This window comes from Lissotriton vulgaris, chromosome 6, assembly GCF_964263255.1.
Source record: "Lissotriton vulgaris chromosome 6, aLisVul1.2, whole genome shotgun sequence".
Lineage (NCBI taxonomy): Eukaryota > Metazoa > Chordata > Amphibia > Caudata > Salamandridae > Lissotriton > Lissotriton vulgaris.
In genome coordinates, this window is record NC_141694.1 from 1127914093 (window position 1) to 1127935056 (window position 20964).

At 36.8% G+C, this 20964-nt stretch overlaps 1 protein-coding gene across 2 annotated transcripts in view; it reads right to left on the reverse strand.

Annotated features, from left to right (window-relative positions):
* RGS17 (regulator of G protein signaling 17) overlaps window positions 1-20964 on the reverse strand; it is a 320291-nt gene extending 299327 nt beyond the window's left edge. For both annotated transcript variants that reach the window (XM_086927222.1, XM_086927221.1), the window contains exons 1-2: window positions 20875-20964; window positions 12759-12830 (exon numbers count right to left, since the gene is read on the reverse strand). The gene's annotated coding sequence lies outside the window, so the exon portion shown is untranslated. The remainder of the gene's footprint in view (window positions 1-12758; window positions 12831-20874) is intronic.

Genomic DNA, 20964 nt, shown 5'->3' on the forward strand with positions numbered 1-20964 from the left:
TTCTTTCGATTTGAGTTTTGATCAACGTATTTGTAATTATTGTTTGAAAAAAGTAAATGAAAATATAATGCTTGCTAGAGCTGTTCATAATAATCTTCAGTTGATAGATATTCCTACTGAATTGATGGATTTAAATACTTATGAATCAATTTTGATTCAATGTGTCCATTCGTTTCAAGCTATTGTTCGCATGGAGCCTAAGATAGGGAAATTACCTCCTACAGATTTACAAAGAGGATTAAAGGGAAGAGTTGTTTATTTGCCTCTAGATGTCAAGAAAAATATTGATACAATTGGTGTAGAAAGAGTAGAAGAGGATCCTCTGGTTAATCTAGTTATTGGGGTTCCGACAAAGAGTAAGAAAATCTGGCAAGATTTAGTGGATGTTAGGAAAGTCAAAAAGGCAACGTTGTATTTGGTCAAAAACAATGAGTACTATAAAGATGTAAGTGTTGGAGCAGAGGAAACAGCTACAGAAGAAGACAGTGATTGTTCAGCTGGCCAAATTGAAAAATTTGATGTGTCTAGAAGTGAAGAAATATATGAACATTATACTGTTCATCCTTTGCATTCCAAAGAAGTAATGGGGAATGCAATTAACTTGTTTCAAATGAAAGCAGCAAAAGGTAGTCCTATTAGTGTATGGGAAGAAAGTTTGGAAGCTCGTTGTTTTCCACAGTTATTTCCAACAGGTCGAGGTGGACGATATGATGATCGACCAGTTCAAATTCCTGCAGCTGAATACCGGACTTTAAGATTATATGCTGAAGATCCAAGGTTTCGTCAATGCATTCCGTATTTGTTTCATCTACTGTATGAAAGTGATTTGTCTGGGATTTCTTATTCAGTTAATCATATACTGAAAAGTGGAGCTCATCTGCAAAATGTTTCGGCGAGGGACTTTATGGAGAAAGTCAATCTGCAAGACAGTATTTTGGAATCTCAGCTAATCAATCTCATGGCATGTCAGCGTGGAACAAACGAGTATTGGTTCTGTCATCATGGGGAATTGAAATGTATGCTAAGAAACTTAGGAACTCCTACATGGTTCCTCACTCTTAGCTGTGCTGAGTATGCATGGAACGACTTACTTCAATTTCTACGAGAGGCAAATGGAAACATACAAAATATTGAATTGAAAACACCTGGAGAACTGTGTTCTATGGATCCAGTGAATGTTTGCAGATATTTTAATCATAGATTTGAAGCTATGATGTCTTTTATTACCAACAAAAAAAATCCTCCCCTTGGAGAGGTTTTGGATTTCTTTGGGAGGAAGGAATATCAAGCGAGAGGTGCTCCTCATATACATATGCTGTTATGGATTAAAGATGCACCCAAATTTGGAACTGATTCGGATGACACAGTGATGAGTTTCATTGAAGAATATTCAACATGTGCTGTTCCGAAAACTACTGAAGAAAACAGTTTAAGGCAACAAGTTTTACATTTTCAATCTCATCGTTGTGGAAAGTACTGTCGTCTAAAATTTAAAAACAAGGAGAAATTCTTCACGAAATGTCGTTTCGCGTTTCCACGACCAGTGATTTCTAAAGGAAGAGTAAATAATTGGATGTCTTCTCTGCGACATACTGTGACAAGGAAATCACCCGAAAATACATACAATTTAAAAAGAAACGAAGAGTCCAAGTACATCAACGACTACAACTCAGTGATTTTGTCCATGTGGAATGCTAACATGGATATTCAGTTCGTTGCTGACAACTCTATTGCTGTGGCTCGATATGTGACATCTTACATCACAAAAAAAGAAAAGACAGAACTGAAGGAAATGTGGGAGGACATTTCACATGAAAAGAGTCTAAGCAAGAAATTATACAGTTTCAGTCTGAAGATGTTGTCGCATCGAGAAATTGGAGCATATGAATGTTCTGATCGGTTATCATCAGCAAGTCTCTATGCCAAATTAAGAACAATCATTTGGGTGAGTCTAGGTCTTGCTGCAACACGAAACCGAGTTTTGAAATCTGTACAAGAAATTGAATATTTGGCGGAGAAAGAACCAAACAGTACAGATATTTTGAAGACAAGCATGTTGGATACATACTATCCAAATAGAAGTACTCAACTTGAGAACACTTGTTTGAATGAAGTTCTGCAAAACTACAGTTATAAGAGGAACATCACGGAAGATATCAATAATGGAAAATATGCTGTCATTGGGTATGAAGGATGTCTAGTGAAGCAGAGAAAAGGCCATTTGATTAATCATCGAAAATTGAGTTGCGAAGCTCCAGACAAAAGAGAATTTTACTATTTAGCTCTTTTGTAACTCTTTAAGCCATGGCGTACAGAAGAGGAACTACTTGGAGATTTTCTCTGTTATGAAGACTCTTTTAATGCAACCAAGGATACCATAGAATGTCCTGTTTTTCCAAACTATCTGCAAATGTTGAACGAAGAAATAGAGCAAGAAACCACAAGTGCTGAAGAGATTGCTAGAGACAGTTCTCAAGACAGTCAGAGTTCTACTTCATTGAGTCAGGATCCACTAGGAGGACCAATTATCCAAAATGAAGCTGCAACTGCCATGGATGAGGTGGAAAAAGCTATGGAACAAGTTCAAGAGGATGTAGTTAACTTAAAAGATTTGGTAAAGCAACTAAACGTTGAGCAGAAAAAGATATATGACGAAGTCACAGAACAGATTGAACATGGATTCAGACATGAGAAAAAAGTGTGCTCTTGTACATCATTTAAGCCTGTTCGACTGTACGTAAGTGGAGAAGCGGGAACAGGAAAAAGTTTTCTGATTAAAGCCATTGCAACTTATTTGCAGAAAAGGACTGAATCATCGCTGTCTTGTGTTGTAACCGCTCCAACTGGACTGGAAGCAAATAACATTAAACGGATTACTCTACATCGTTTACTAATGCTGCCAGTTGAGCATGATAATAAATTGCATTACAACAAGCTATATGGAGATGCGTGTTCTGAAGTTTCCAGAGTCTTGAAGAAAATGAAACTTCTTATCATTGATGAAGTAAGCATGGTCTCAAATCTAATGCTTGCTTTTGTGCATTTGAGAATGCAAGAAATTCTTAGAACAGAGTATGATGTGTTATTTGGAGGAAAACACATTATTGTTTTTGGAGATCTACCGCAGTTGACTCCAGTAAAAGGACAACCAGTGTTTAAAATCCTTACACATGAAGATACCAGGAAGTCCCTTGGAAGCATTGGAAACGTTAATATATGGTTACATTTTAAATATGCTGAACTGCTTCAAAATATGCAACAGGCAAAGGATGAAGATTATAAAAATATTCTACAAGATGTAAGAATTGGAAAAGTAAGTGAGCTTGGGAAAGAAGCTTTACATGCTCGATTAATTTCAAATTTGTATCCAAATGAAAACATTCTTCCAGAGAATATTTTTAAAAAAATGACTGAGAAGAAATCTGGGATATGTTTGATGCCAACTCTGCAAGAATGTTCCATCTTCAACAACAAAATGTTAAAGTTAGAAAATGAAGAAATTGTGAAACTGGAAGCAATAGATAAAATAGAGCATATGGGTGCAATAATTGTTTTGTCAGAAAATTTGAAAACAAAATTGGATTCATTAGAGAAAAGTATTTCTAAAACAGCTGGTTTTGAAAAGACTCTGAATGTGTGTTTAAATTGCCGTATCATTTTGAGAAGGAATTTAAATGTTGAAAGAGGTCTGGTAAATGGAGCAATGGGTTATGTTGTTGATTTTGTAAATTATAGAAATAGAGATGGAATTGAATTTTTAAAAATAAAATTTGATGGCATTGAACAAGTACAACAAATCAGTCGTTGTGCTGCTAGATTTTTGCTTGTAAAAGACTTATATGTTCGCCAAAAACCGTTTCCTGTTTGTTTGGCATATGCGGTGACAATTCATAAATCTCAAGTGTAGATAGTGCTTTGGTGAACATTGGAAGATCTGTGTTTAAAGAGGGTATGGAATATGTGGCATTATCACGAGTCAGAACTTTATCAGGATTGTACTTGATTGAGTGTGATGAGACAAAGATTTGTGCAGATCTAGATTGTGTTAAAGAATACAATAGGTTAAGAAGAGAGTATGCTCCACATTTGCCTCAATATCCTCTGTTTGAAAAACGTGTGGTAGGCCGAAAAAGAAGAAATGAGAATAATTGCAGTGAGGTAGCAGCAAAAAGACAAAAGTAGATGAAAATGTAATTGAAAACAGAAAGAAAAAGGATTCTGATGAAAATGTTGTTGGATTTCAGTTTGAAAACAGTTCTGGTGTCAACTGCTATGCTAATGTGGTGGTTAATGTTGATTTTTTTCTTCAAACTTTACAAGAACAGATTGTTGAAAATCGGGATCAAAGATTGTGTGGTTTATTGAATTCTGTGTTTGAGAAATGTAGCAGTGATAGAGCAAAAATAGAAAGTGTAACAGAAATTCGAAATATTTTATGTGTTCTGGTCAAGATAAATTTTCACAGAACATTCAGCAGGATTGTCAGGAATTTTCAATGTATATGTTTGGTGTTTTGGAAGATGAAGGTGTTTTTAGCCTTTCTTATCAATGGCAGCATGACTGCCACAACTGTAGTTCATCAAGTACTACTAGAATAGACACTGAAAGATGTATATATGTGACTTTTCCAGACTGTAAATCAGTGTCATTTAATAATCTAGTTAAAGCAGCAGATCATAATATGGTGTGTACCCACTGTAAGTGTCCAATGCTGTCCACATTATTTATACAAAGGTAAGGTCAGTATATCATTTTAGTTTTCCAACGATAGAGACCTGATGGAACTAAATTGACATCTTGTATCAATAATTTTGTGGCTTCTCAGTTATCAATTTCAGGAAGAACCTTTACAACTGTAGCTATTATTTATCATGACGGTCCTTCGACAACATCAGGACATTATACATGCTACTTAAAATGTCAAAAAGGTTGGAGTTACTGCAATGATTCTCATTTGACTTATAAACAACGTTTGCCTTATGACTTTAAAAATTCTTACCTAGTGTTTTTAAAACCAAAGTTTTAGTAAAGGTAATTGGCCTTTGAAGACGGGAGTAGTTAATAAAAGTTAGTTAGTTAGTTAGTCTAATGTTTAAAATTATTTATCTCATATAGGTACTGTAGTTGGATCTCACAGTAAGTGATATCAGTTTTATAGGAAATGTTGAACATGAGTGATCAAAAAAGGGAATATGAATATTTAAATATTGTGAAAATGGTATATGAGCTTTTCTTTGAAAACTTCGGGTAAACGGTAATTTCAGAGTTTAATTAGAGAAATTTAAAAATATACTCATATATCTGACACTATTTGGCCGTAAGGAAAGTGTAAGGTATGATGTTCTTAGATCTTTTTTCATAGGAAGTCGATGAAATAGAAGTTTTAGAGAACAGCAGACTTTTTCCCACCAAAAGGATCTTCACTATCTACTTTTTGGCCTCAAGGAAAAGTAAGTGAATATAGATTAGAGTACATATATGATTTGTAAGTTTATATGTTTTTTTTTAAACACAATCTTTTAGATTGTGTTTTTTTCCCTGCTGTTATATGATGAAGAGTTTGAACTCACTGTTTTAAGTGCCGTTGGCCCTTAAACGTTAGGATGTACAATTTCAAGTTAAACGTTTTGTAGGATGTTAGTTCGGCTAGGAGAACCTTTGTATTAGAGAATATGTTAAGGTTAGCCAAACATCGCAATGTGGAAATGAAATTGTACATTAATATGAAACTGTTATTTTAATGTTTTAATTTTGTTTCATATTTTAATAAATACGGCCGGGAGGGTCACTCCCTCCCGTCTTCCAAAAAGTTCAGAACCGTTTCCAGTTTCCCATTCTTGGGGATTGTGTTGAGAGGGGGTGGCGGGTATCTCAGCCATATAAACAATGTAACATATTTTATAAGTCATTCTATAGATTGCATTGTGTAATTTATATTGTATTCCCATTGTCTCACACTCATTTTCCTTTTTCCACCCTTATTCAGCTCTCTTTTGTCACTTACACTGCCTTTCTTTCACTTTGTTTCATCGCTGTTCCTTTACTCCACTTCTTTCACAACTCAATCCCATTTCAACTGTCTGCATTTCCTCTCTCCCTTGTACCACTTTTCAGCTTTCTCACATTCTCTCAGTACCACTGCTTTAGTTCTCTTCCCCTCTCTTTCCTTCTTTTGCTCCTTTACTCTTTTTCTTTTCTTCACTCATTGTACTGCAGTTCACTCAGTCCTTCCCTTTGTCTTTCTGTGTACTTACTTTCTCACTCCTTTTTCCTCTATCGTTCTATATTAACCTCATTCCTTTCCTCCTTTCACTCTGTGACTCCCCTTCACTCACTCTCAGTCATCTTCCATTCCTCTTTCTTATTAATGGATCCTCATTTAGACTCCTTTCCCTTTCACTCATTTTCCTTTTACTTTCTTCTCTTTCCTGATTTCGTTTTGGTATCTCACATTCTTTTAGTATCTTACTTATCTTCAGTAATTTGTTCTCCTTCTATTTCTTTTTCCCTCTTTTTTGTCTTTCTAAATTACTCTATTTCTGTTTTTGTATCCTTCACTCTTGCTTTATTTCTTAGTACACTTTTTTATTTTTTACCTCTTGACCTGTTTCTTCTATTTTAAAATATATATTTTACTAATTATAACTTGTTTTTTCTTTTGTCTTTCCCAGATACAAAGCGTAGTTTAAACATGCAAGTAAGTTTTCATTAATTATATGGTAAGTGTGACTACAAAATGTAGTTTGTCATCACCCTTTGCTTTAACCTCACTACTTTTCTCTCATCCTACCTCACCCCTGTTTCCTTAATCTGCTTCCCTCACTTATTCTTATCCTCTATGTTTATTTCCCTTATTCACTTTTATCCACTCTCTTTCACTTCTCTTTACTTACACTCACTGCTCTTTTCTTTCCCTCCGTTACCGCTGTTCCTTTTCTCTGGTTCCCTCACTACCCGTCATTCCCCATCCTTTACCTTCCTTCCTTTTACTTTCATCACCCATTCACATTCTCCCAGAACCTCTGCTTTAGTCTTCTTCCTCTTTCTTCTCTTCTTTTGCTCCCTTATTCATTTTCCTTTTCTCAGTTACTTCCTCTTATACCTTTTCTCTGTGTTACTATCTATTACACAGTCCCTCTGTGTTTCCCCCTCTAGCTCTCTTTCTCTTTAGACCACTCTCTTTGTCCCCATTCCTCATGCTCACTCCTTCATTATTTTTTTTTCTTTTTTTTTTGGTGCGCTGACCGGACGCGCCCCGGTACGCGCACCAGGGCGCACACCGGTACGCGCACCGGGAGCGCTCCAGGGTGAAACATAAAAAAAAAATGAATACACTTTAAAAAAAATATTATATTAATATACAATATAGGATTAATTTTTAGAAAAAAATACCTTTCTAAGCTATAGACATTTGCTAATAAATAACCTTAGAAATTCACTAAAAAACACATAGGTATGAGGCCCTATATAAAGTTAGGAATTAGCAGTTAAAAAACCTATGAAGTTCACAGAAAAAAACATAGGTTTCACACCAGTTATAGTTAGGAATTAGCATTTAAAAACCTATGAAATTCACTGAAAAAACCATAGGATTCACACCAGTTATAGTTACCTGGAACTTTTCCTGACATAAAACCATTGAAATTCCCACGTTATAGTTAGTTGGACTCACTATAACTTGCACGTGTAATGCACTGCTGATGACATCACATATTACATCACTCATTACATGGTCAGTGACATCACTCATGACATCACTGATGACACTATCCTTGTGACAGAGTGACAGACCACCTTTCACTGTAAAGTAACCCTTGAAACACATATTCAAAAATAGAAACTAACATTTTCAAAAAAGTGGAGATACCTATACCAGTTACAACAACCAATTCAGTAATTCCACCATTTATATACACATCCACTCATTCACCAACAGTTCTATATAGTCATTCATACATATACTCACTCATCATATGTAGTGATACACCTATACATCCGCTAACACACCGATAGTCTTCCAAAAGTTGCTCACACACATACTCACACATGCAAATAAACTATTGAACATCCATTTTTTTTGCATATACAGCTATACACACACTACCACCTTACTTCTAAGGAAACTTACACATAGTTACTCTCTTAAACAATCACTTATAGAAACACATACTTATTTAAACAAGAACTCTTTCAATCTCTCACTCTCACATATACTCACTTATATACATCAATACTCACATATACTAGATTAAAACATATGTAGTTACTGATAAAGACACTAGTAAGACAGTCATTCACTTACTAACACATACATATACACACATTCACCCATACAGTCCGGCACATATGCTGTCTTCAAAACACATACAAACAGTGAGTCAGTCATTGATGCATCTATGTGCGAAGTAACACCCTCACCAAATCATACAGACACTTATACTGATACTAAAAAAATCTAATAACCCATATACACACATGTAGCTACTCACCAACCCATGCAGCCACTTATACATACACAAAGTGAAACACTGATACAAACATTTAAATATTTAAACAATACTCGCTAATATATGTATTCACTATGATACACTTAATAAGCCAGTTAACCAATCAATTTTTTTTTAAAAAAAACATCCATTAAGACACTTATTAAAACATTTATTCTTCCATCGACCTTTACATATACATATATAAAACATGTTTATTTTTCAGAAAGACACACATTCACTGGATGGTGTCATCAGTGTGTCATGAGTGATGTCACTGACCATGTCATGAGTGATGTAATATGTGATGTCATCAGCAGTGCATTACACGCACAAGTTATAGTGAGTCCAACTAACTATAACGTGGGAATTTCAATGGTTTTATGTCAGTAAAATTTCCAGGTAACTATAACTGGTGTGAAACCTATGGTTTTTTCAGTGAATATATATATATGTGTGTGTGTGTGGGTGTGTGTGTCTATATGAATTTATATATATATATGTGCACACTTTATTAACCCAAGCCCATTTCATGCATAATTAAAATGAAACAATTTTTGTGGGTGTTAAGTTATAAAAAAATATACACAGGCTTGTAGGGCTAAAAGCATTATTTCATTCTGTTAGGATGGTTGTTGGAACCAACGACTTCTAGACACAAGCCAAACCAGGATCAGGAGTGACAAGTTTGATGTGAGCTAACCACAGCAACAATGATGCCCTCTTTAACTTATTCATCTTGTCTTTAAGATCAATTCTCCTATGAAAATTAAGGCAGCCAAAGATAACATCGGTGACTAAAAGCTAAAAATCAACCACAGCTAGTCTGTAACTTTACTTGTAACAAAACCAATGGTGTATGGATAGGAATTCAAGCCAGCGATAGGTGAAAGCATTTTTCTGATGAGAGTAAATCAGTGTAGTTCTGAGTGTAGCCATAGAGTTCACTTCCAAATGAAGCAGGAGACTTTGTGGACAGAAGCTTTCGATGCCCTCCATTCATGATGTCCACCAAATTCGGAGTGCAATTTCTATAAAAGCAATAATTCCTAAGTTTTGGAAGATTTAACATATAATCTAGCGTACTCAGATCAGCTAATAAGATCAACCAATGTCAGACAGTCAAAGCAACTTGCTTTTTCTATGTTTTCCAACACTGCCTATAATTTGTGTATCAGGATAAATACTGACCAAATTGCATTAGTTTTGTTTTTGTTTGATTTACTTCAAGTTGCTTCCTCGAATCGGAATTTGTCTGCAAAGCCCTGGAGTCTCCTCGATCCATGCCCGAAGCAGTGGCCTAACTTCGGGGTCATTGAATACTAGCATCTAAAATTCTTCCTTGTTTCCCTTCTGCTTTTCTGAGTATCTTCATATCTTTTCTATACTGTTTATAGATTTGTCCTGGAAACTGTTGTCTTCGGGTATCAATGATAATGGAAATGTATTTCTCTTAATAGGTCAAACTGAATACTGTTTTGTAATTATATTTCATAATTTAGCATATAATATAATCTCATTATTTACATTATGAGGATATTTGGGTTGTTTTATACTTGGTAGATCATATGACTTTAGGATTGTTCCCAACAAAAATAATTTAAATTCAAATCATCATGGTCCCTCAGTATTACTGCATATTCATATGCTTTGTCAAAAACAGCATAAATAAGTCTGAGCAAATCCAACAAGCTGTTTACATGCAACTAGCAAGGACACAGTATAATTCAATCAGCAATAATCAGTGAATTAATTACAAAAAATAAATAAATAAAAGATCCTATAGAAAGGAATTTCACCAGGTAACCTAATAAAATTAGACAACATTTCATCAGCAATTGTGCATTCTATAAATATATAAAATATGCCAGGCAGCTTGGAAAATGTTTTAAAAAAATATGATAACCTTGCAATTGACACTGAACCTCAACACTGCTTCCAAATTTTTGTTTACAATCTATGCAAAATGCAGCTCATAACAGGCAGTATTAATCATTCTATGTGTTTGTAAATTATTAAAAGTCATAAAATATGGTTGAAATGCCCTTTAATTTTCACTGAATATTAAAAGCAGTAATTCAAGAAATCATTCTAGCATTGAAGGCATGTCACAATCTCATACATTAAAATCCAAAGTAACCAGACAAGAAAATAGCAGTGTTTTTTGGACACATTTTAATCTATGCTATGCTCTTTAGGAGCGTTTTAATAAAAAAAGATAACTGCTTGTAAAATCAGGTCAGGTGGGACTTTGATATATAGCCATATTAGAACTTTTATGGATAACACAAAATTGTCTCTCAGAAATGAACACTGACATTAACCAAGGCATGAGATCTGTTTTCATGGGATGCCATGCTGAGGCCAGTCCATCTTACAATTGTGAATTTATGATGAATTCTTTCATGAAGTGAAATACCACTCTCGTGGATAATATATTGTTCTATCCCTGAATGCTACCCTATACTGGTACTGCAATCCTGACATTCAATAGTTGATTAGTTGAAGAAATTAGGTCAATCTCTAATATTGATCTTAAATATCATGTCACTATTCATTATTTAAAGAAATATGATTACATGGTGAATTATCTGCATTTTTATCACTTTTATCAAAAGCCTATGCATCTGCATAATCCGGTTAAATATCATGTGCAGTGGAGGCATTCATGCCAAGGAAAGACTACAGGCTAGATTTAGGGTTTAGATGGGCAGATGCACTGTCATAATTTGGCATTGCTCGCCCCACTCAAAAATCATGGTCCCTCTAACTAATTTAAAGTTAAAGGATTCACATGCTTTCTGACAGGGGAGCCTCAACTGTTTCTGCCACCAGAAATCTTGACCAGCTGTCCTTCTATCACTGGATCAGAGTCATAGTGGTGTTCAAACCCCCTTTTTAAGAGGTGGTTTTTACCATCACTGATTTCCCATGCTTGACGGTATGGCAGACCTCGGCTGGGAAAATAAGTAATGGGTAGACTTGCTAGAAGACATTTTTTGATTTTTGATTTTCTGAATCACACTCCCACTTTTGTTTCAGTAACATAAAACAGAATGCCGAGCAGGGGCAAACAAGCATGCCACATGCTTAGCATTATCCTTCACATTCAGTGTCTTTGTATGTTGTACATGCAATAGATGCACTGGCGAATGCACTAAGGGCACTGAGATTCCCATGAGGCAGGAGGGGATCTCTAACTGCGGTGTGAGATCCTCTACCAGGGAAGCAGATACCAGGTGGTGTTATGAATTGGTGGGTTGTCAGGCAGGTCACTAAATTAAAAATGATCCCATATATCTTTACTTTCATAGAAGTCATTTGATTCATGCATCATCCATATTATTCCGATTGTCCAGAGTTATTCTGGCCAATAGTTTTATGGTACAGCTTTCTTTAGATTAATTAGTTCAAGGGATAAACATGAAAATTAACAATAATGGCCCACTAGGAGCTGGGCTATCAAGATTATAAATTGATTTGACATTAATTGAATTTGTTCTCATGGAAGACTTTAAGTTATTTAAAAAAAAGTTCATTATGTTTTATGATAAGGCATTTACAAACATGCTTCAAAGGTACTATTTGGGCAATGTAGGTGGGAATCTGATTAGAATGTAATCTGCCTTTGACAGGAACAGTGAGGTTTTCTAATGATAACATTGATCATTGTTGCATTTTTGAAGTTACTGATGCTTTCTTATGCTACATTCAAGTTTTATAGGCATGCATGTATATTTAACCACATAGTAAAATATATTCATTTTATTAGACTTTTAAGGAAGTATTACCTATTTCTTCATTCGTGATAAAACACTTACATAAGGGACTTCAAGTCAAGTACTAATATTTGGGTGTTTTAGACAGCTAAACTAATCAAACAAAGATTACACATATTTTACAATAAATATAGACACATGGATTGTGGAGCGACAGACTGTTTCAATGCTTTTAATATCAAATAAAACACAAATATACAGATTTGAATGTCAACCTAATTTAGCTGGGTCTGAAATGTACTCTTAATGGGTTGTATATTTATTGAAGTCATCACCTCAGCCACTGAAATGTTAAAACTCCGACACTGTGTGTTATTTCAGAGGATTGTAGACTAGATTTTATTTACGTTATTTATCATTTACAACAAATATATGTTAAGGTAATGCTTTATAATACTGGGTCACAGGAACAGAGCTGCTATAAAAGGACAAGTATTTAGGCTGAAGCACCTGAGGCCTGCTTTGAAAACATTACTTTGAGATATTTCCTTACCCATCGGTTGTGAACAAGTAACCTTTTAATTCTCTTCTTTTGTTCAGTCTTATAAACGTTTTAATGATGAATCTGTAAGAAAAATAACAGCCAATTTAAATCTTAAACTATACTATATAAATATATATAGAGAGAGAGAAAGAAAGAGAGAGAACATATATAAGAAACAATTAAACTCTTAAACATATCATATATACATACATATACACACACACACATTCCTTCATGTATGGAAACATGCCACTTGTAGGTTTTGCAGATGAGCAGTACAGTGCACTGCTCTAACTTCGACTTACACTATAACTGACATTTTTTCATCTGCTCTACCTTCGACTTACACTATAACTGACATTTTTTCATTCTAAGCCATAATGCACTTCAAGAACAAAATCAAACTACCCCATCAATTCTCCTAATGAGATGGTGTTGTAAAATGTACATGTTAAACATCATGCCTGTACATATTTCATTTAATGTGTGCATGCCCCATTAAACAATACTTTAATTTTTACCTGTAATTTTAAATTCACGGTCAGTATTACATAGTAGTCCCGACATAAGCAAACCAGATTGTGAGTAAAGCTACATGCTTTAAAAAATGAATATTCCCATAAAATTTTAGTTTTGTTTTAGATTGCTAGAAAGATTTAAGTGAGGCCAAACACCTCTGCACAGAAAATAATTAATAGTAAAGAGTACATTATATATAATATAATATAATATATTCTGAAGATTGCCTATTTAATGAGTTGTAAATTAATAACTTTTTTATATTGTATATTTCTGTTTAGTGTTCTGTAGGTCTCATGCTTTCAGAACAGTTTGTAATAGGTACTTGCTTCGTTTTGATAAGCCCCTGCAGTTAAACCGGTTAACTGATAGAATAAAGCAACAGAATTGTCACAGTGTATTAAATGCTTGACTCTAAAATATGCAGCGATCTGTACAACACCAATCTGAAAAATGGAAGAGCTGACTCAGCTTTTTTTTATCCTGAGGTGGGGTTTATTATTACTTTTATTTTATTTATATTATAATTATTATCATTATTACTAATATTATTATTACTTGCAGATCACCTACAGTATTTCTGAGTTCACGATTCTATCACACTAAATATAATGTTTAGATCAGCAGATGGCTGTTGTGTGATTCAGAAAATTAATAAATATTTGGTAAATTTGTTCCCCACTCTATGGCATTCCAAGGGCAAATAGAGAAGCACGGCTAAAGAGTGAGCTGATTTAGAAGGTCATTGAACTTCATTGTGACTTGCAACATGCTTCTTTTATGTATGGTATGAGTGAACTTTATTACTTCTAATATAAAGGGCTATTTTTTTATTTATAGCCCCAGGGAGGTGGTGGTCCCAGCGGGCCAGGGTGGTCGGTGGCCCCCCAAATTAAGATTGCCATGAGCCCCGGAAGGTGGTGGTCTCCGGGGTATTTTTGCACCCTTGGTGGGAGGCCCTGTGTGCCCACCTACATTTTTATGTGTAAAGTCGGTATGCGCCCGGGATCTGGCCCGCCCAGGGGCTATAAATAGGAGTTGGAGGCCGCAGTTCATTCACAGCGATATCTGCGTATATTTGCGAATTTCACTGTGAATTAAAAAAAAAAAATGCTTTTTTGCCCTGCCAGGGTCCCTGCATACCTCAATGACAGAATCGACTTCCACGTACCCAACAGAAACCTCAGATCTTCAAACCTCAAATTTGCTGAAACTCTGTGCATCCACAGAGCCAGAGCAGGTGGAAGATCCTTCTCTCACATTGTGGCCAGGACCTGGAACAAGCTACCGGCAGACAACAGCCACACCCCCTCCCTGAACACCTTCAAGACCTGGCTCTTCGGCTAACCAGAACTGTGGACCCCCTCCACTCCCTTCATCGTCTTGATACCCTCACATGAGAGTAGCACGGTTACAACTCCCTGATTGATTTATTGACAAGACCAAGGCTATACCTACCTTGCCCCCTTTACTTTTCTATATTTTTTGGGGGGACTCGGCTGACTGTCAGTAAAAGATTTTAATTTTAAATTCTAAAAATGACTGATATCCACCAGGTATAGTTAGCTCAACGAACTATAATTGCGCCCCTTTTCTCTTCTGTTCTTTGTGTGTAAGGCTGAGGAGGTCTTATCTCAGACCTATGCTCAGTGCTTGCAGAACTCGTATAGTCAGGAATGCTGTGAGCCTGATGCTGGATATCATCAGTATGACCATTTTAAGACTGACATTCAATACTTAAATAGACACTGGAAACAAGGATGGAGAGTAATGTAGACCATTTCTGGACTCTAGACAGACCACAGGGATCTTGCATTTATTGTTTTATGGAAAAGTCAAAAACACATTTTGTTTATTCTTTTAGCCCATTTTCATGTATATGCAAATTAACAATGTACTTTATTGAGACAGGGGAATCCAAGCTTCTAATGAACACTTTGCTGTCATTAAAAGCAAAGATACTTTTCTCACAATATTATGTTTATTGACTCTTCAAGCTGGATTTAGAAGGTGATACAAGCTGTTTTCTATAGTGAGTTTACATCTTTGCCTACAGGATGAAAGAAGATTACTCCATCAGAAAAGCTGAGTTCGGAGTATGAGATTGATAAGTTGGAGGTAATATATAATTGAATGGTCTCATTTGTTTAAATCTTTGTCTACAGCAAAGAAGAACTTGACCACATCAGAAAAGGTGAGTTTGGAGTGTCAGACAGATAAGTTGGAGGTAATACATATGTGTAAGGCCTCATTTGAGGAACATGGATAAGCACACAAGGGGTCTATAATCCATGAAAAAACTCAGATACTCTAAAGGGAAAAAGCAAAAGGTTTTTTTGCGCTCACGACTGGGTATCTCAGGGAAATTGTTGAATCACTGAGGTACAGGGCCATGAGGATCCGAATGTCTTTCCATTTTTTAGTATTTATTCTAACCTATTTCAAAAGAACACATTGATCCTAAATTACAGTCTTCACTGTTATTGTCAAGTGGATCTCTATACCCAAGTATTCCTTGACCTAAATATTCCTTCAGAGGTCCAACTGGCTGTTTATTTTTTATCTGGCAATGAATGTCTGGGACCGGATTGTTTCCTTGCTACATTCTATAACTAACAGGCACAAGGGAAATCATGAATAAATCCTGGGAATCTACTGCCCATGTAACTATCACAATGGTTGAGTCAATGCTATGCTCATTCACAAATCGTAGAATGAAAAAAACTACACAGAAAACAGGACCATCACAGTACTTAATGAGAGTACAAAATGTTTTTAAAAGGTATTAGACATCTCTTTAGCTCATCGCTTGTTGGACATAGCTCATCTAGACTAATCCAGTTTTGTGAAATCCCTCTGTATGTTGGGCATTAGGCAATCAGCAAGTGCACCTGACATAGCACATAGGGAGGGTATACTTTTTGTAGGTACTCACCTTAGATGTTGTAGAAGATTTTGATTAGATGAACTGGTTGTTCATGGATAAAGTGGTCTAAGATTTTGGACAAAAACACCATCTCTTTTGAGTAATTTCATGTTGGCAACTAATTAGTGCTTTTAATGGACATACATTTCTGATGGGACAATACCAGTACTCTCCCATTAGAAATATCTGTCATTTAAAAAACTTTCAAAAGTCAAATTTAATCAAATAAAGTCAGAGTTAATAATAGCACTTCTGACAGAATCATCTTTAATTGCTGAACATTGCAGGGCTGTCCACTGTCCCCCACAACCTTGGTTCTTGTCATTGACACTCTTATATGTGAACCCATTGTATCACAGCAAAATTGTGGTGGGCCATGCACACCAAATGCTGGCAATGTACTCAGGTGACAAGCTAGTTTTTTGAGCCAAACTGTGACTTCTCTGCCACATTTCATCAAAGAGTTAGCTGAGTTCTGCAAGATATGTGTTTTAAAGAAATTTAAGTGAATAAGAGAAGTGTGAATGTGACAGAAACAAAGTTCAAAATATGGGTTGCTTTCCATTTCATGGGCAAAGCTTGCAAATTGCGGTATACACTTATTTATTCCACCCACTTCTTTTATGGTCACTGCTCCCCCAACCCTAGAGATACTGTGTGTCTTTAGAAGGAAGCATATGTGAATAGGAATTTTCCTCTGTTCCACCTTCATCTGATCCTGACACTTCCCATTTTTGTACCTTTGCACAGGCTGAAACAGATTAAGACACTTTATCTAGTAGGGCAAGCCTAAATAGTGGCCATGTGATTCTTTCTTAGGTCACCTCAACTGGGTGACTAGGCAATCTCAGATGTGAATTTTACATAGTAACAACAAATCCCTGTACCACCCTAGTTAGTAGTACAACTCAATGGGGAGAGATGATTTCCGCTGTATTAAGCCATGTCAACTCTACCTCTTTTAAGATGCTATGGATCCCACATCTGTAAATTCAATACACAAGCAATTATGCTCATGTTCTGCTAGCATGGAATGATGGGTGATTGCCATTAAAAGGAAGGGTATATCAATAATCAAGATATGAGACACTAGCTCACATTATGAAACTTAGCATACCTGTTAGACCTGTCATCCTTAGGGTGGTCTTCGCCAAACTTTTACCTGCTTACCGCCTCTTTCTTCTGTAGCTCTTTGTTGGCCTTAGGGCTATGAACACTATACCACTGCTAACCAGTGCTAAAGTGCATGTGCTTCTCTTCTAAACAAAGTAACATTTGTTTATCCATGATTGGTATATTTAGTTTACTTATAAGTCCCTTGTAAAGTGGTATACCATATACCAAGTGCTTTTAATCTAAATGCTACTAGTGGGCTTGCAGCACTGGCTGTGCCACCCAAACAAGTAGCCTTTCAAACATGTCTCAGGCCTGCCATTGCAAGGTCTGTGTGTTCAATTTACTGCCACTAAGACTTGGCATCTAAAAATATTTTCCAAGCCTTTAACTCCCCTTTATTTACACATAAGTCACCCCCAAGGTAGGCCCTAGAAAGCACCAAGGGCACGGTGCTGTGTAACTAAAAGTTAGAACATGTAACACCACGTTTTACAGGGCCTAGTAGTGGGAAAAGTCAAATTCATTTTTCACTTCTGTGAGGCCTACTCCTCTCAGGGGATAGCTTTGGGAATTCCTTATAACATTTTAAAGCTGTAATTTCTGAATAGAAAGGAGTAGCTGCACCATGTTTAATATCTTTGGAATGATAATGCTAAATCCTCTTTACTGGTAACGTTGGATCTAACATTACTGTTTTAGAAATGCCACTTTTTGAAAGTAGACATTTCTCTGCTCTTACTGCTTTGTGTGCCTTGCAGTCTGTCTCTAATACACGTCTCATATGGGTGAGAGCTACACTTTGTGCATTACCTCCAGACAGCCACTAACACATGAAGGGTGGATGTGACAGAGAACTCATCTGCATTCATCTACATTATGACTGCTATTCCTGGGCAGGAAGAGGGAGGAGTAGCTGACACCTACACCTGATAAGGCAGTGTCCTGTGTCCCATACAAGGGGCTAATTACCCCCACAGATAGGATGGCAGACAGGACTTGGATGAAAGGGGACCTGTGTACTCAAAGGGTCTGCTTTGAAATCACCCCCATTTCAGAGGCACAATTGCATATGCGTACTGGGCTCTGACCCTACCAAGACAGTATACTACTGGACTAGTGAAGGACTCTGCCAGGAATAAAGACTGGTGTGCTACAATGATTTCCACTCTGTATGACTGCTGCTCTGAAGGTAATGTTTTCTGCTTTGCTGAGCTGCCTTGCTGCCTGCTGAACTCTGCTCTGCTGAGGGAAAAAACATAGAGTGACTCCAAGGGCTTGCAGCCTTCCCCCCTCTTCTGAAGTCTCAGGGCTTTCAACTACTTCCTTCAATTCTGCAAGAGAGCCTGGACTCTGCCATCTGTGAGTCCTGCCCTGCCAAGTGGTGCCAATCCAGTCCTGGGCCCTTAAAAGGTGATTTCTGCTGTCCAGAACCATCAAAATCGACACAGTGACGACTTTGCACCAATTGGAACCAATGCATTGCTCTTTGACACAGATGCAGGAGCCTATAGATGACAACGCCTTGACAGACTGTGCGGCTTGACGATGATGGACAGCGCGCCTCAACAGTGACGCAAGTCTTCTCTGACACATCAAGGCTTCAATAATTTGATCCATCCAATGTACTTTCTCAGCGGGATCTGCATGAGTCCTGTAGCCGACTTGCCCTCCGTTCCTGTCAACCCAAACTTTGGATTTGCCCTGTTGCAGAGCGACCTCAAGTAACTCCTTAGCATTATTGACTTCTAAACATAATTTATTTATTTATTTTTTTAAATTCATAACTTCTGTTCTACTTATTAAATTTTTGTAATTTTGGGCTTGTTTGACCCGTAATTGTTTTTTCTATTTTTCTAAACCTCCATGTAGTTATTTTGTGGTATTTTCATTGTGTTATTGTGAGGGTTGGTTGCGCAAATACTTAACACATTGGCTCTTTAAGTGTTGCTCCCAACTGCAGAAGGCCAATTATCCTAAAACACGTGTCTAGAGATACACAGCATTGGCTGCACCAACAAGGGTGAAAAACTAAAGCCTGCCACCAAAGAAAGTGTTATCATTCACTGCATTTATATGATGCATCGGGGCAAACTGTGTGCAGGAGTGTGAGGCAGTGTGCGCCCACCCCCCTCCTATTTGAAAAGGCTCCCTTGAGCTAATGAGCTGATGAGCTCTGGTTGATGCACTTGCACCCAGCGAGTGGTACTGAGACCTGAGAAGACTTTGGCAGCATCTCCAGCACCCCCCAAAAAATGTTGCTCTCTACTGAAGAAGGATAATTATCCTGAAACATGTGTCTAGTGCTACAGAGCACTGGCTGCACCAACAAGGGTGAAAAACTAAAGCCTGACACCAGAGAAAGTGTTATCATGCACTGCATTTATTATGATGCATCGGGGCAAACTGAGTGCTGGAGTGCGAGGCAGTGTGCTCCCATTGTCCTCCTATTTGAAAAGCCTGAATGCTCTGTGCCAGACTACCTGAGGGTGAGCACAGTTTATCTTTTTGTGTGTAACTAGCTTAAACTGACAAGTATTGTGGTCACTACTTGGACAGGGTGCATACATCTGCCAACTAAAGATTCAGGGGCATATTACCAAGCAATAGCAATAATTATCGCTATTGCTTGGTTAGTGATAAAAAATCATTGCCGAGCTGCGGCAATTTTTATCGCAGATAAACCTTGGTATTACCAAGGTTTATCGCAAATGCGATAAAAATCGTCAATAATGCATGAATATCGCTGAAAAATCTGCGATATTCAGGCATTACCGAGCTAATGCTTTTAGCCATGTTAACCACCTCCCATTGGATAACATGGCTAAGAACTGCTCCTGGGCAGGTGTTAGCTTTTGGAGATATTCGCGCTTAGCGCGAATATCTCCAAAAGTTGGTAATAGGAGATAGCGATATTAGCGACTGTTTCCAGTCGCTAACATCTTGGCACGCCCACTTTGCATGTCATTAGTGATACATTTTTCTGACATGCAAATCGGGGCCCAAGATGGTCGCTATCTCCTACTAGCTGTCGCTAACTGGTGTTAGCGACAGCTAGGTAATAGGGAGATCATTTTATCTCCGCTTTCTTGGCTTTTAAAGCCAAAAAAGCGGAGATAAATCCCTTGATAATATGCCCCTCAAATTCTGACAACACCCATATGCTTATATGTGGAAATGGCGGTTAGATTACAATATAGATTTGTGAACTGACAATGTTTGATTACTTTCAAGTGTTCTCTTTGTTGAACAGTTCTGGCCTTACATTTCTCCCCACTTTAACGGAATATCTGCGCTGTGAATGGAGATTGAAGTTTTTGACATGTGCTCTATGATACTTATTTTGCTTAAGTGTCTAGCAAAACTATGTTAAGGAAAAAAATACTGCACAGTTTACATGAAAAAGCAAGAAAAGAAAAGGAGGCATGATTGAAAAGAATGTAAAAAAACCAATATTGACAGTTTGTGTGTTTCCATGAATGCTATGTTATTATAGCCAATCTAAGGGTACTTTATTACTCCTTGGGGTGAGGATAATGAGGAGAAACAGGAATTTTGCCTTCTTACCTTACTTCTTTGATTTCTGGAATATAGTCAGCAGCCACAATAGCAGCATTCAATGGTAGGGAAGCAAACTGAAGTGATGTTTCACCTAGA